Below are 17,607 nucleotides of genomic sequence, written 5' to 3'. Positions count from 1 at the left end.
TTTCTCCTTGAAGTGTTGGGCAGGCCTTGGGATGGTCAGAAAATAGTAATTAGGGGAGGATGGCTTTGTGGTGTGAAAAGGCTTTGCTTTCTTGCATTTGATTTCTGTGTATGAGAATGAGTTTACAGAAAATCATACACTCAGAATAAGGTCCTTGTATGCTCTACTTAAGAAAATATTTGTTTTCCTTAATATGAATTGAGATGGTAATTTTCTGAAAATTCTCTGATAACATTGCTGAAAATGGCCATGTGTGTGCTGATGCGTTGCTTTTCTGCTGGAGAACCAGGAAGAGTGAGAGGATTACTTTGGTGGGAGGGTGTAGGGTAAAGAAAATGTCAGGCTTTTCTGCCCTCCCGCCATCAGGATAGATGATGGATCCTTGCGGTCCTGAATGCATGCCTGATGTCGGGCACCTGGAATAGGGTGTGGGCATCGGTAGATGGGATTCACCTGCGCTAAGACTGTGCTTTTTAAGGGCAGCGTCACGGGGACGCCAGTAGAAGCCAAAAGAGAAGCCGAGAGAGAAGCAAGAGAAGCAGAAGCTGAGAGAAGGCCGGAGAGCCCAGATAGAATGAAGACCTGCCAGCCTCCTGGCCCCCCAGCACCCTTACCTGCTGTGTACCAGGTAAATCCCAATAAAAAGACCTGCAAAAAGCCACTAAGGGCTCTGACTCCTCCTTTACCTGGTCTGCTGGATCAGAAAATCTGCACTGTGGTCCATTCCTGCCCTTGCAGAGGGGGAGGGCAGGTAGGAGTCAAGGTTCCTTGACTCCAGCTTGTCTCCCACTGTGGTGTTATTTGTGCTTAAATGAACATTTGAAACTCTACTGCTACAGGTCTCTTTTGACTTGATTCTAAACTAAAACAACCTCTTGTGGGCAGGCAGTGGGTATCTCCTACATGAGTGGGTTTAGATCTATGATTTAAAGGTTTGAAAAAAGAGGATATCTCAGAGGAGAGAAGAAGACAGGAAGTAATATGGATGTGCCTCTGTAGCAGCAGGATGGGACGGAGCAGGATATCTGTGATAAGAGCAGGCAGGGAAAGGAGGAGTCCTAGAACCCTCGGTGGCTTTTTCAGGGTTTTATTCAGATTACCAGGTACATGGCAGGCAGGGGTGCCAGGAGGGAGGTGGGATTTGGGGGGGTGGCAAGAGGCTGGCAGGCCTCCTAGCCCATGGCAAGTCCTCACTCTTTCTGGGCTCTTTGGCATTCTCTTGTGGCCTCTACTTCTCTGCTGCTTGTTCTGTTTTTCTCTGCTCTTCCGTTGCTCTGGAGTCTCTGTGATGCTGCCTTTATAGGCCCAGTCTCTCAGCCCAGGGGGCCCACTTACGTATACCCACACCCTACTCCAGGAGGCCGCCATCAGGCATGCATTCAGGACCACAGGGATCCATCATCAATCCTAATGGCAGGAGGGCAGAAAAACCTGATACTTAACCTACAGCCTCCATGGGATCATCTAAGAAGGGGTAAGGAGGAGTTTTGCTATTTTTTATTTTCCCATGAACTCTGGAAATAGCCATATTTAAATAAAGCTTTCAAAGTTGTTTCTTTATGTTGGGTTTGATTTTAATTACTCCCAACTCATTTGTCAAGTGAATTCTTGCTAAGTGGATGGTGCTTGATTAAGGGACATGCAAGAGAACCTCTCCAGGGGAGCCTGAAGAACAGTATAGGTATGGGAGTCCTCAGGGGCAGGGTGTGGCAGTGCTTTCTGGAGTTGTGAAGATTGTCCTGTAGGGAGAAGCAGCTGCCAAAAGATTAGCATAGAAACAGATGCAAGATCCTCAAACAATCTTAAGATGAAAACAAATATTGCTCTCAAGAGCAAAGAATTAAGAGCAAGATCTATGCTGATTCACTTGACTCCTATGTCATACTCCTACAGATTGCCTGAAATAACACATTTTAAGAACTCTGGTACTCTGAGAAATTATGAGATGCATCTGACTATAAATGAATACATCTTTATTTCCTTGCTCTAAACCTCTAAGATTGTCTTCAATATTTGCTAAAAACAACTCCTTTAGCAGCCCATCCACTTCTACATAATGTGGAGATTATCATTGCTGTTGACTGATTAAAACAGAATGATATATAATGACAATGTGAGTATTGGGTTTTCTTCTTTGTGCTCTGGTCAACTGCTCAATGGTTTTGACCCTAGAACCATTCTTAACCCCTTCCATATTTTTCCCTTGCATCACTTAAAGAAAAGGAAGCATCCTTTGGATGCTTTTTGGGAATGTGAGTCGGAAAGAGTAGATGGAGATAGGTACCAATGGAGTTAGATTAAACAATTAATACAGAGCAGATAGCACAGGCTTTAAAATTAGATAGACACAGTTTGGGATACTGTGCAGGCTGCACATTCTCCTTAAGCCTCAATTCTTTATTAGGAAAAGAGGGAATAATAACTGAGCCTTCTTATTAAGATTATTGTAAAAAAATTATATGAAAAATGAGAAAAAAACATTTATGGCAATGCCTGGGTCATGGTAAGCACTCAATAAGTGCTCTTTATTCAATAGAGATTTCTTGAATTAATATCCAAGCTGATCAACATAACAATATGAAAAATCTTATCCCCACTTCCAATGGGAATAATTTGAATTCTGATTTCCTGTTTCTGATGCTGGATAGAAGTGATAGCCTCTCCTTTGCTCCCGATTAGCATCAATATGAGTGGGTTTATGTAAATGAGGCATTTACATTCATATGACTGGAGGAATGAGTTCTAAATCATGTGGACTGCCTGGCACCTCATTTTCTTGTTTTTCAGTGTTGCACTAATGCCTGCATTCAAAGCACCTGGATCTTCATGTATGACTGAGCTGAAGTCATTAAACAAATATGTGAACTGTCTCTTTCTAAATGAATGACATATGCTTCCACTTTTTACATTTTAGGCAAATAATCAAACTTTGTAATGCAGCTATTGGCAATTTATAACATAAGTGAAATCTCACCACTTAATTACTTACCTTTCCAAATGGCAAGTTCACTAGCATCAGGGACAAAAGGAAAAAGTTGCTGATGTTGGTTTTTCATGTCAATATAAACATGTGATTAAATGGAATTAATTCATTTATTAATTTGTTGTGATAATTTCCTTGCCAGGACTGTCTTTTCCCACTAGTAATGATAACAACAACAGCAGTAGTAGCCATAGTTATAATTATAGAGCTCTGGCTCCATGTTAGAATTTGCTCTAAGTCCTTTACATGTTTTAACAAAATTTTACCTCAGTACCCCATTAATATGCCAGATGCTGTTTAGACACATTTTGATAAGTACAGAAACAAAAGGTTGGCAGTGCTCAGTGATGTTAACCTGGCCAGGGTCGCTCCTTGTTGCTTCCTTTGATCTATCTCTCTTACCCAAACAGTGTATGTCACCTTTCCCAGTTCCTATACAATTATTTCATTTTTGTCATTTAGAGAACTCTACTTATTGTTGTTAACTAGCACTTTTGTGTGTATGTCCTGTCTATCCCCAAGGAATTGAACTTCATATATTATGCTTAGTAAATAAATGTCTTCCTTGTAGCAGGTGTTGATGGGCGAAAAATGCTCACCTTGGAAAAATACAGCACAATTTTGTCAACTATAAACCTGTGAATAGAAGGGTAAGGGATAAATTCTTTTCATGTATTTGCAGATACATAAGGCAGAAAATCTGTGTGAGCTTGGAAAAAAGCTAAGCATTAGGTTCTTGGATTCAGTTCTTTGTTGCCTGTGTGTGAATGATCATCTTGAGTCCATATGTTTTGAGAGTTATTTCACCCTGGCCAACATTTTACTATAGCGCTTTATTTATTAACATTAATAAGAATCATGGGACTAGACCCTCATGCCTCAGATGGAAAGTTTACACCTACTAAGAGGGTCCAGAGCAAGGCAATTAGCACTTATGTTTTTGAGCTGAATGAATAGAAACCATCTGAGAATTAGAAAGCATGCCAAAGTGGCCAGCACAATGGAAATCAAGTCTTTAGAAATGGCAGCCTTTATGCTGTTACTAAAGAATCATTTTCAGGAACATTCCAAAGCCAGAATTTCAGAAATCCCAGATCCCCTTATGTCTTCCCACAATGCTTGGTGCCTAAATGTTTGTACTGAGCCATTCTTATTCCCTCTGTGGGAGATGTGTTTCTAAGTGGGAGAAATGTTCTCTTGGCAGCTAGGGGTAGGTAGAAATAGATATGAACGCTCTAACTGCAGTAGGAGAACTCAATATCTGGTGTGCTCAGTTTAACAGTAGGACAAAGAAAATTCCCATTATAAATGTCACCTTTTAGGGTCATTAGGCAATAATCAATATTTATACAAGTAAGTAATGAAGAAAGTTAGAGGATGCTCTATAGAATTCCATTTTTATAATTTAATTTCCTCCAAAGTTTAGATAATAATCATGGTGCTGGGGGCCTCCCTGGTGGTGCAAGGGGTTAAGACACAACCTATAAAGCTGTCCGCAGCCTCTACAGCATGAGTTCAATCCCCCTGCCAGCCAGGGAGCAACCCACATGGCGCAGCAAACCTCTGCTGACTCGCACACTGCTCCCCTCAGCAGTGCACTTTGGTCAATTTGTCTGTTCTGTTCCCCACTCTGTCTCTGGTGGATCCTCTCATCTCCCCACACCTCTGGCCTGTACCCCAGCTCTTGTATGCATAAATAAATCTTAGAAAAAAGAAGAAAAAAAGAATCATGGCTCTAATGCCAAGCTAATCTAACATCATTCTGAGTTCTGACCCTTATAAGGTCAATGTCAGCTTAAGCATGCTTACAGGCAGAGAGAAGCAACAAAGGAGAAACTTTTTTTAAATATGTGGAAAATAGGTCTCATAAAGAAGCAGCACACCATTGCTGGCTGAATCTAAAAGTGAGGAGGAGGACCTTTTCTTTAGATAAATCCAATAGAGCCATTGATCTTCCAAGCTTTTTTGGAAATGTCTGTTGTTTTGTGTTGCATTTTCATTCATTCATAATTGCTTCTGCTAATAAAGGTCCTCTGGTGGCAGTAATTCTTTTCAGCAGAGTGAAGTCATTTAGCAATGAAATCCTTGGTGTATTCACTAACATGAAGTGCGATCTGTCCTTGTACCTGGTACACATTCAGCTTTAGAGAGAGTCACATTGCTATTCATGCCTTTTGTTTAGTCACACAAGGGAACTAGAACAAGAGGTGTAGATTTTCACCTTGGCTTTAACAAGGTACATTATAAGCCATACACCTCCTTAGAATTTGCTTGGCAGTCCTAGTTTGCAGGCAACAATGATTTGCAACTGGACATAAGGAAAAGGGATATTAATTGCTTGTAATTAGTAGTTCACAAACTTTTTTTCCTTTGAATTAATCAATCCCCAGAGAAGAGTGAGGAATAGAAAAGCTATTTAGCTTTTAACTTTAGAACCAAATATTTCAAGTTTTGTGTCATGCCTCTGACTTACTCTAGTTTTATTTGGGGTCTCACAAAGCTTGGTATCACACTCTCTATTAAAATTTAATTTTTTTCATCAAAGTTGCACATGGACATTGTTTAAAATGTCAAATTTTCATATAGCTCACAATGAAAACCAGCATTCTCCTCCTCCACCACTCCCCTCTATGATTTCTAGTTTTCAAAGGTAACCTCTTTCAACTTTAAGCTGTTTCTTCTGTAGTTTGCAGCTATATTTCAAAATAACTTGTTTAACATTATTTCTCATTTTTTTCTAGTTTTAGGTCTAAACTGTTTTGCTTTGCTATGGAAATTAAAAATTTAGTGGTCTTAAAGCACCCTCCCACAACCACACGATAACCTCCCCTTCTTCATCTTCTCTTATTGTTTCATTATCATTTTGATTACATTTATATCCATCAATTACACTGTTGATACCATACAAATATTATTCACAGCTGTCGAGTATGGCAAAATAGGGTTACATTTCCTTTCTTTTACACAGTTTGGTTTTCCTGGAGTTACTAATTGGCTTACTTTGTCTCACTCTTTTTCTCTTTACCTCTTTCATCTTTCCTTAGATTTCAGAAACACAACTTATTCCTACATATTTATTTTGATTCCTGAAACTTTGTTGAATTTGTATGTTCTAACAATTTTTGGGGGGAAGCTTTAGATAGCAGAGCATTCTGTCTGCACACAGAGATAATTTTCTTCTCACTTCTTAACTTGAATGTCTTTTATTTCTTATTCTTGCCTTGTTTCCCTGGCTACCAAGTAGCATATTAAACAGGAGTGGTGAATGTGAGCTCCCCCATATTTTTCCTCATCTTAGAGGAAAAACTTTTTACCATTGAGTATGATATTAGCTTGTCATATATAGCATTTATTATATAGAAATCTGAAATATATCCATTCTAGTCCCAATTTTTTAAAGTGTTCTTTTTATCATGGTGGGAAGTTGAATTTTGTTAAATGCTTTTTCTGCCATCATTGAGATGATCATATAATTTTTATCTTTCCTTCTATTAATGTGATGACTCACCTTTATTGATTTACATGTGTTGAATCATCCTTGCATCCTAGGAATGAATCCCTTTTGATTATATTACATGATATTTTAAAGTGCTGTTAATTTTACTTGCTAATATTTTGTTGAGAATTTTTGTATCTATGTCATTAGAGTTGACTAGTAGTTTTCTTATAGTGTCCTAATATGACTTTGGTATCAGAGCAATACTGACCTTGTAAAATGAGTTTGGGCTTGTTCCTTCCTCTTCATTTTGGAAAAGTTTGAGAAGGGTTGGCATAAATTCTGCTTTAAATTTTGATAAATGGTTGGATCAAAGAATTTGATTTTGGACTTTTCTTTTTTGGAAGGTTTTTATTATTTCATCCTTGTTGGTCAATTTAGATTTTCCATTTATTTACAATTCAGTCTTGTTAGGTTGGATACATCTAGGAATTTACCCATTTCTTCTAGGTTACCAATTTGTTGTCTAATTGTCCATAATAGTCTCTCTTTTATGATTTATTTGGTATCAGTTGTAATCTTTTCTCTTTGATTTATAATTTTATTATATATGTGATTCCCATCTCTTTTTTTCGTGGTTAGTTTAGCTTAAGATTTGTAAATTTTGTTTATTTTTTCAAGGAGCCCAGTTGATTTTGTTAATATTTTCTATCATTTTTTTATCCTCTATTTCATTTATTTCTGCTCTAATATTTATAATTTCCTTTCTTCTGCTTTGAAGTGGGACCGTGGGTTGTGCTCCAAATTCTGGCAAGGTTGCTGGTGAGTCCCCTGATTGGAGGGTGTTCCAGACTTATCCTCTATTTGGGTAGGCTGGAGACTATGGTCTGTTGGTATAAAGCATAGTCTTTGCTTGCACTTTTAGGTTAGATATGGCTGAAAGCTTTGCTCTGTGATTGGATGTGGTCACTGCTTGTAATCCTTGAGTGGGTGGGGCCACAAACTATTTTTAGCAATAAGCTGGGGCTGTAGACTTAGCTCTAAAACTAGACTTGGGCCTAAGGCTGTGCATGATCATTATTCAGGTTACCTTGTTATATATGGGGCCAGAGGCTATGCTCAACATTTGGGCATACTGTTGGCTTGTCTTCCTGTCTAAACAGGGCTGAAGAATGGACTCCACAACAATGTGGTACATAGACTGGGAATCTAAAACTAGCAGAACTGACATCTAAGCTCCATGTCATTCCGTGCTCTGCATCACTTGAATCCCAACTTCTGTGCTACCTGGTGTCTCTAATTTCTAAGGCCTTCTGGGATTCTGAAGTAGCAATTGGCTGCTCCTGGGCCTTTTCTTTTGCTGGTTGAAGTCTAGACATCTTCTGCCAAGTCAGTTACCAGTTACCAGTTCTATATATTTTTTGTTCTTGTGTACCTTTAAAAAAGCAATCCTTTTATTGTTACTTTAGTGAATTTTAGGGAGGAATATATATAATATTTAAACCTAAGTTCATTGTTAATTTCTTTTCTGAGAAAAAATTGAATTGTGATTTTATACCACTTCTTACATACATGGTGCTTGACTATTACAAATGATATTAATCATACTGTTAGCCAGAGTTAGAACTGTAATGGGATAGAGCACTATTTTCCTTAATCTGACCTTGGATTTCTTATATTTTACCAGTTCTCTCAAATTGCATTGCTTGTGTATTTGATTTTCAATGAAACTGAAGACATAGTCTGACATTTTTCGAGTTGGCATCAAGAAATGCAGAATGATTATATAATGAGGATATAATAATCTCTTTTACAATGGAATTATTTCTTATTAATATATTTTGGTCTATTTGATAGTCCTCAGGAAATTAGTTTTTTCTATAAGGGTCTAGACTGCTAGAGAATGTGGAATATGGTTTTTCAAGTATGGTCCATATGTTCTGGAGTATAAAAGGCCTACTAGTGATGTGTAGGATGCTGTTTATTAATGGCTATAATAATATATGAGTTATGCTAATTTTTAGACTATATTTTAAATTTTCTGTGAGTTTCCTCTTATTGGTACATAAAAATGAATACCCATTTTTTTCTCTAGTTGTTTATTTCCTCCAACACAGTAAGAATTGGTCAAGTGTATTATCTTACTGATATAATGGAAAGATCATCTGCATTTTTAAAGTAGTACTTCATTTCAGTGATACTATTTGTCCTAATAATCTCCATTTATTCTGTCTAGAAATAATTATTGAGATATTAATTTGTGCAAAGTCTTGTTTTAAGTGCTAAGGATATAACATTGAATTAAAAGAATAAAATCCTTACTCTTAAGGAGCCTTCAGATCTTCTGAAGTATTTGACAATAACCAAATATATATGTATGTAATGTATATATTTATGACTTCATATATATGCGTATATATATGTAGTTAATATGTATTTGTCATGAAGAAAAATAAAGCAGATAAAAAATGTAGAAAGCAGGTGATAGTTGATATTATTTTAGGTAAAATGGTCAGAGTAAATTTCTGAACAAGCCAAAGATACACCCAGCGTATACCCAGCAAGGAAAACCAAAAGCAAGTCAGTCATCTAGGTGATTGATATACACTGAGGGATATACTTGCACATTAGGTTAAAAGAAAACTTAATACAATTTGTTTTATTTGGTAATCCGGATTCCTGCCCATCTAGGATGATTGTGTGTGTGTGTATGGCAGACCAGTGTATTGAGATTATAGACATCATTTCAATTTGGCACACATTTATTATAACTAAACCCAGTAATGTCTGTTATAGTACTTTTATTTGTAGTGAGCTCAATCCAGGTTCTCTTATTGTTTTATCTCCATGAAGACATTTATTAGACTCAGTGGGAATTGTCTTCAGAGTCTTTTAGAAAAACACTGGCTCTAAGGAGTAAAGAATGGGTTAATTTCCTGAAGACAATGAAATGACATTAAAAAAGACTTTCATACCATTTATGTTTTCCAGAATTTTCATGGAAATACCAACTCTTCTTCTGACATAGTCACTGAAGTGACGGTTGTGCCAGGGAGGAGCAGTTCTTTGCCAATGTTTTGGAGAAAGAGTCTGTTCCATGAACTGTGTCTGGAAGATAATTGTCTTCTTTTCTGAAGAAATGACAGAGGCAGGTAAGACAGTGAGCATTTCCACACATATCTTGTTGGCTGTGGGCTCTGGCAATATCTGATGCCCCTGGCATGTGTGTTCAGCTTTTTTATTCTCTTTGAAGCCTCTCTATTTTCACTCTAAAGAAGGTAGGATCCCCAAGATGGTCTAGGCTGAATGTGGTATTAAATGCAATGTTTTCTTTACTATTGTAAGGCTCTGTCTTTGAGAGCATGTTTGCCAATGGGTTAACTTTCTAGAACTTGTAATTACAACCAGAGACATGACTAACTCTATATTTAAATTGCTGTTTTCAAAACATGTTTCCTTGGGCTGTATTATGTAGTTCAAATAATTTAATATAACAAGTGAGACATATTTTGAGTCCTTGTTTTGTTTTAGCCCCATAAATGTTTGTTGGCTATATAGTTAATCATAATGCAATGCACTCAATTGGTAATAAATGGACATGAATATAATAGAAGCATATTCATTAAGTTAACTAAGCTAGTTAATTACTCAAACAAGAAAACTGAAGTCTCTTAAAATAACTTAATCGCATCCATATATTTACCTCTATAAGGTTAGAATTTAATGAATGAATGAAGCATGTTTATAAATATATATAATATATTTAGTTCAATTTCTTAAATAAAAGAAAAATACATAATATACTAACATAAAATTCAATCCTATAAGTGTTGATACTTTTCCCCCTGTGAGTTCTACCCTGTGGTATAGGTCCCCAAGAGCTATTAATCAAAGGTGTGCCATGCATTCTGGGCCATATTTTGGTAATATAATATGTTTTATATGTGAAATCCATATGTAAACTATTAGTAGGTAGAACATAAAAACAGATTTTTACATCACTTGATTATGTGGCTTAAATTTGTACTAAAGTTTGGTGTGTATTTTTGTAGCATTAATTGGTCACAAAGGGTTTAGATTCTATTTTGACCTAATTATTTGGTATAGAATCATATAGAAGCTGCTGGTAACTTTGCATTATTATCCTCCAGAATGCTAGAGTACTTTCCCCAAGGATTTCTGAGCACTGTATATAATTTATTATTTACTTTTCGTAATGCTTGTGCTGATATGACACAGTCCCTTTGTTGTCCTAAAAATATTCCTTGCTCACTTGTGTGTGTGTAGGGAATAATTGAGAATTTAGTCTCACAATCTCATGTATAGGTTTCTTTTGTTTAGCTCTCTATCAGAGGATCATTGTGTTATTACTGGTAATCTGGAAACTCTGCCTGTGATAGGTGTGAGTATGTGTGTGATTCTGTGGCCTCTGCTGAAAGGTCAGCACTATATATCAGGGACATTTGCCATCTGTATACAGACATTATCTTATATGCTTAGTTTTTCCCAGATCAAACAGATTATAATGGCGATAACAGGTGAATCTCAAAGTTGTAACTTTGTTATCTCCTTATAGAACCCCAAGGGAATTGTCTGTGGACACCTTGTTTCACGGTGAGGTTGCTCAGCTATAAGTATTCTGTTGTGACCCCTCCTTCTCTTTCATTTTTCTTCTTTAACTTCAATGTGGTTACTCATGTTCTCAGATAAGTGTCCTTCAGCTTCCATCGGGCAACATCAGTCTTCTCACAAAAGGAAGAAATAATCCCCTCAATCCATACCTTTAATCCCTTTTGGGATTTTATAAACTTGAGTAATATAAACTCATATTTATCTGGGTGCTAGTGGAGATTCTCCTCTGCTCACCAAGAGAGGCTGCACTCAGATTTCATGACTGAGAATGGATGTGGGTGCTCACTTTTGTCTTCCTGATAGTGAGAACTGTGGCCAATTCCCTCACTTGTTTCCCTAAGAAGCAAGTCAGTATACTATGCTATGATTCCTTAATCATATGTGAAAAAGCTAGCTATTATTAAGTCACGTATCTTTGTGCCTGTACCCTATGAAATAATTAGCTCCTACATTTCTGCCTAAATGTGCAATTAACTTGTCAAGTCCTTGGATTATTTCTCATGCTTGTGGATTATTTCTCCCTCATTAACTGCAAGCTTTAGAAGGGCAGGGAAGTTGGTTTTTTCACTATTCTATTACAGTCTCTGGAATGTTGCCTAGCACATGAAAGTGCTCAATATATATTTATTGAATAATTTAATATTGCAAAGGTTACACACTTCCTACAAATGGACTTTTTTCTATTGCCATAAGTAACTGAGGTGTGTGTGAAGAGAATGTCAACTTGTCAACTTGTATTGATTTCTATTTGATTATAAATTTCCCCTCCCCAAATCCAAAAGAAAGGAAGTTTCTAATTTACTCTCTTCCCCCAAATTCTGATACTAATGGGGGTCACGAAGGTGAACAAACTAAAGGATAGAAGATGCACAGAATTAATTTTACTAATAGACAGCTGGTCAGTTTACAGTATTGGATCAAGGGCTCTAGGCTTGGACCTACTTCAAATTGATCTGGTTTAAATGTCTCACACTTTGCACTCAGGAATCCAGCTGCTACTTGAAGAGTAGATGGAGTGTTGGCTCTTAAAGCTAACAGATACATTTAATATGCATGTCAGTAATAAGTAAACATTTACATATGACTTTTATTTTCAATTTAAAGCTTGCAGTATTCAATGACATTATAAATCTGATTTTTAAAATAGAGTAGATCAGGGATAAAGCAGATCCTGGACCCAATTTATAGAAACTTAGGATGTGATTATGACACCTTTAAATAATGGAATGAGTTCAGGATAAATTCTGATGAGAATTTAAGCAATGGGCATCAGAGTGATGAGGGAGAGGTAGGGAGACTAGATTGACTTACTTTCCTTTCCAGATAATAAATATTGTGGTATAAGGCAGCAAGAGAAGGGAAGGACCATTGTGAATGGTTAAAAAGAAAATTGCTAAAATTTATATGTTGGTAATTGATCTTAATGGAATTTAATTATTTTGTTACCATAATGTCACCTCTTATCTTGCTTTTGCTTCCACTCCACTTTGAGAGCTATTAACTTTTATAACCTAAGTATGGTCAAAAAGAAAATGCACATTGACAACTTTTAATTCTTGTTACAACATAACTTTGGCAAACTCATTTCACAGCATTGGAAGAAAAAAAGAGTTATTGAAAAATGAGCTGGGATTGGAGATTGCTAGATATCGTTGTGTTTATTTTTACTCTCATTGCCTTATATGAGTGCTCTGAAATGACAAATCATTTTTTATTTATTTTTTATTCCCAGAGTCATGCATACCTATTATAAAGTAGGTACCTCATAATGTGTATGCTATCAGTGGTAAAAATAAGTAACATGCATTATTTTTTCATACTACTGCTATTTTTCAGAAATGGAAATGATTTACATATTTTCACAGATCAAATAACCCTTTTTGTTTGTTCTTTATCGGCAGCTGTTTCAGGGTCTGTCTTTCAGATGTGACATGTCCTCTATTGAGTAATGTGTTTACTAGGTATTTAGGCCAGTGTTAACTTAAATATGAAAATCTGTGACTGAAGTGACTTAGTTTCTGTGCAGTCATTAAAGATTTTGGTTTTGCTTGCTTAGCCATGAACAACTGACTTTTGTATGATAGGACTTAAGTTTGAGGGTTGGAAGCTCATGATTATACCATTTAGGAAATAATAATATTGTGACCATTTTATTCATAAATTGCAATGACCAGCAAATCTATGCATTTCTCCCTACACAACTAGTTAACTGGATAATTCTGAACAACCTGTTATTTCCTTCTGTATTTTCTTGTGAAAGTTATATATTTGATTTTGTACAATTGCTTTTTACTTTGAATAGCTTAAGACTCACAATGAGCCACAAAAACAGTACCAGGCAGACAGAGAGTTTCTGGTATCCCCAGTTTCTCCTATATAATATTTTGTATAGCTACAGTGCATTGTCAACATTGGGAAGTTGGTACTGGTACAATATTACTCAAGCACAGACCTTATTGAGATGTCACCCATGTTTTAGTGCACTGTGTGTGTGTAGTTCTGTAAAGTTTACCACACGTGTAGCTTGTAGTAAACACCATAATCAGGATACAGAACTGTTTCATCATCGTAAAGAAAATCCAGTGCTTTCCTACGAAAGTCACACCCTTCCTCCAAACCTAATTTCTGGAACTATAATCTATTCTCCATTACTATAATTTTGTCACTTAGAGATTGCTAGCTATGGTGTGTAATTGATGGAGATACGCTTTTCTCATTGAGTATGTCCATGAGAGCTATCCAAGTTGTAGGGTTAAACAATTTTCTTCTTATTTAGTGCTTACTTCCATTCACATGTTTGATTTTTGATAACAAGTCTTCAAATCCACCCCTCCAAAACACCATACAAATGGAAATGAAAGGTATCCTAAGATTTATTATTTGGGGGCATATCATGGAGAAGGTTCCTTAAGTTAGAGAAAGATACGAGTGATGAAAAAAAATCTTTTTCAATTTCTTCGTGTTCCCTGAGTTTTCTTATAAGCTATTGTTATCCACCTTGGCCTCACTTATTATTATTGTTGTTGTTGTTGTTGTTGTTATTTGGCTCTGACACTTAAGGATTTCCCACAGCTTTCCTTTGTTACCTGGGCATTGGCTGCTTCTTTGTCTGTATTCCTAAGCTTCAATTCATTTTATCAGTGATCTCAGTTATAAGCCTGTGAAAACATGTGTTGATCCATGTGCCTGGTCTTTATTTGCGTGAATGACTATAGCTCCTCCTAAGAAAAATTCAAATTTATTGAAACTCAGAAGTGAGGCCTACAGGAAAATACATTTCTGATAATAATATGTCTATCAGTAATATTTTCTAACAGAGTTTCAAATAAAAGAACTTGCAAAACTACGTGAGTCCCTTTCTTTTATTTTTCAGGGATATTGAGCCAAAATAATAGCACTACACTGATATATAATGGTGGTTAGGACAGCTTTGGCAATGCAGATGATTTCACTGGTGTCAGCAGTAGTATCAGTCCAAGACATGGTATTGTCTTCAGAATTCTTGACTCTCATATTGGTTCTCTTGGGACCAGAACCAGCAGCTTTGTGCTTTAGCAGCCTTGGGCAACATCCTTACTTGGCAGGTGGCACTCTGTCCTGTGGCCACTGTCAGTGGAGGCGCTATTTCCAACAAAAGCATTAAGAAGTAATGGATGGTGAGCACTTGTGGTTGTGTGTGTGTTCAGTCTTCTATCTCTGGAGATGTTACCCTGCAGAAGGATCACAACCTCTCAAACTGCTTCCTGTTTGATTTTTAGAAGAAAAGGGGAATTCAAGACTTAGACCTGGCTAGAAAACTAAAAAAATAAATTTTAATGCCAAAGTTTCTGCTTGATTCTATTGTAGTAATAGATAAACATCAATAGAAAAATGCTTTTGTGGCAGCTTTATTTATTACTTAGATGTCAATAATAGTATTTTTTCTTTGAAGAAATATAATATTTTCTAGTGTGAAAATAAGAGAACTGGCACTGATTTTCAAAGAATGTAACATACAAATACTAATAGTGGTTGTACACAGCTGGACAGCAAAGTGCTTCTTTCCTTAATATGGTTTAAAAGTAGTCTCCTAGGGATTACTATACATCTGTGAGAAGAGAAGATGAATGTGTGTCTTGCCATACTTATCTGTTAGACAAAGTAAAGCATGAGAAGTCACTTCAGACTAACAGAGACACCCCAGAAGAGACCACATTTGACTTGAGAAGTCAGAACTTTGGGTAATTTATTTCCATGGGTGACTGAATTATGCAATATTATGGATTGTAATGATGGATCTTAGAGCTAGATGGGGGGTGGAGTCTCCCTGTAATGGGAGAGTTGCATGGCTATATTTGCAGTTACCCTTGGGAATCAGCAAGTAATTACTGTGGACAGTGAGGCCATTGGAAGAAATCATTGCCCTGATGATCTATTTATATTCTATTAGATTTGACCTTACCTTAAATGCCTCACATAAAGTAGTGTTGACTGTCACTATTAATGCTACCGTGGTCTGCAGTGGAGTTCCCATGGTTCTTCTATCAACCTCTGACAGCCCCATATCTGGCCCTTGTTTCTAACCTGAGATGCTCTGAACTGCTAGCTCAGGCTTCATGTCTGTTCTTCATTCTCACTGTTAAAAATAAGAAGTTAGTTCTTGTCACAATGAATATGACATTTCTACCTGACATTCAAGTGATGACATTAAGTAAGCTATTTATCTGGGGCTTAGAGAACTGGTTTGAGCAGTTAAGTTTGGTTGTTGCCAGGATACACATGGTATAAACCAAGAGAATAAATGAGATTGTCAAGGAGTAGATGCTTTCAGGTGAGATTGGGAGCAGGAAAAAGAGGAAGAACCATTGAAGGAATACTTGATTTTTTAAAAAATCTAATTCAATATTTAGCTCTAACATTTACTTTACTGCTTTTGAAAGTAGATTATTGTTTGTAATTATGCCACAAAGTAGATGAAAAAAGGGACAGTATGCAAGATGATGGTGAGTTAGCGCTGTAATATTAGCTATAGGTAAATAAGCAGATGTCTATATTTGAACCATTGGTGATCATTTTTGACTGTGATAAGAGTGAATTTGGTTAACGGAGATGAGAAATATATTCTTTGAGTTGGATGTAATAGAGAATGGGAGAAAAAGGAGTTAAAACCGTGGCAATAGATAGGAAAGCAAAGAAAAAGGATAGAAGCTGGTGAGAGAAGTTGGGTCAAGATAAGGTAGTATCTAGACATGACTTGGTACCATATTTTAAAGGGAATGAAATAGAGAGAGAATCATTTTATTTAGCTTGTGTCTCCTGGTATCCTGCAGGTTCTGTATTGTCATGGTAAAAAAGAGATCTGCTTCAGATTTTGATAGGCTCTAAGATCACTCTCAACCTTCACAGGGACCTTCTCAATTTAGCTGTGCAACTTTTCTTTCTGTTTCCCAAAAACTGAAGCAGTTCCAGGTGATTTATAGGTCAATGCATTCAACAGGTAGCATTTCATATTAGACCCTAATGATGATAACCCCATTCTTCCATGCCACTCTGCTTTTTGTGACATGCATGCTACTGTTCACATATCTTTTTCCAACTCATGGAATAGAATATATAAGATGACTCTCAAAAATCATCACCAACTCCTAATATACTCCATCCCCTACTGTGCCTTTCTATCTTCAGGGTTACTGAAGTGGAACCCAACAGTTTTGAAGGGAACTGATTGCCCCATGCAATCTTTGTTTCAATATCTCACTAAAATTATAATCCATTGCTGTTTTAGTGCTTAATGAAATAAAGAATTAAGATTAAAAGGACCTAAACTGTGGCATAATTATGAGCAATAATCTGTTGTTTATTTTCAAAAAGGATAAAGTAAAGGTTAGAAGCGAAATACTCAATTGGATGTTTAAAATGTCAAATGTCAATAGACTTTGATTTGCTGCAGCAAATCACATTTTTTTTTTTTTTTTTTTGAAAAAAGAAGATGCAAAACACAAACATTCCCTACTTGGATTGTGATTTAAACTAAGTAAAAGCCGTTTTACTTAGTAAAACTGCAAACCCCATATAGGGCATCATTTTAATCTCACAAAGATAATCAGGGTGTCTTGGCTCTGCTTGCACCTCCTTGAAGGAGCAAACTGTGATGTCAGCATGTCACTAACACACTAGATATGTATCTCTAGAGGTTGCCATGGCAAATCTGGAACCAGAGACTCCCTAATGAGCTTAGCTATTGCCACCTGACAGAGTAAGCTTTCTCAGGCATTTCCTGTTAGACTCAGGGTTGGCTTTGGCTGTGAAAACAGTTGCTTTCATTTCTGGTGGTAGATTAACAGTGAGTGGGAGTGGGGGGTGAGATCTTATCTAGTCATGAGGTGTCACTCTGACAGAGGTATTTCTGGGGCTGAGAATGTATTGAATAGGACACTGCATATGTTAACGTGAAATACAGTTCTTGGCAGTTTTATGATAAATTTCTGTATCTCACCTTCAAACAGACAAAGCAGCATCAAAGTTAAGAGGATGCTTATTTTTACTTCAATAATTGGGCTAAAAAGAATAAAGGTTA

The 17,607-nt window shown here is 36.6% G+C and overlaps 1 pseudogene; it reads right to left on the bottom strand.

The window, feature by feature from the left end:
* LOC119255120 (trafficking protein particle complex subunit 4-like) overlaps nucleotides 1-15,594 on the bottom strand; it is a 94,359-nt pseudogene extending 78,765 nt beyond the window's left edge.
* Nucleotides 15,595-17,607: the final 2,013 nt, after the last annotated feature.

Source organism: Talpa occidentalis, unplaced genomic scaffold (assembly GCF_014898055.3).
Source record: "Talpa occidentalis isolate TD23 unplaced genomic scaffold, MPIMG_talOcc4v2.1 talOcc4.3, whole genome shotgun sequence".
Taxonomy (NCBI): Eukaryota; Metazoa; Chordata; class Mammalia; order Eulipotyphla; family Talpidae; genus Talpa; species Talpa occidentalis.
This window is presented reverse-complemented; position numbering and strand designations above follow the sequence as displayed.